Here is a 216-nt window from a genome sequence, read left to right as displayed (position 1 = left end):
TCCCGCAGCCCAGCCCAGCCGCAGTTGGACCCACAGGGGGCTGAGATTCCCATTCCCTGCCCCTCATCCCTGCCCCAGCCTCAGATCCCCGACTTGGACCCACAACAGAATGGAGCCCTCCCCTCCCAGGACCCTGCCCAGCGGCAGAGGGTGCTGGCACCCCAAAAAAGCAGGCGGCAGGCGTGGACCCAATGGTTTAATGTGCCCCTGGACCCC

The sequence above is a fragment of the Corvus brachyrhynchos genome, unplaced genomic scaffold (assembly GCF_000691975.1).
Source record: "Corvus brachyrhynchos isolate BGI_N302 unplaced genomic scaffold, ASM69197v1 scaffold219, whole genome shotgun sequence".
Taxonomy (NCBI): domain Eukaryota; kingdom Metazoa; phylum Chordata; class Aves; order Passeriformes; family Corvidae; genus Corvus; species Corvus brachyrhynchos.
Note: the sequence above shows the minus strand (reverse complement) of the source record.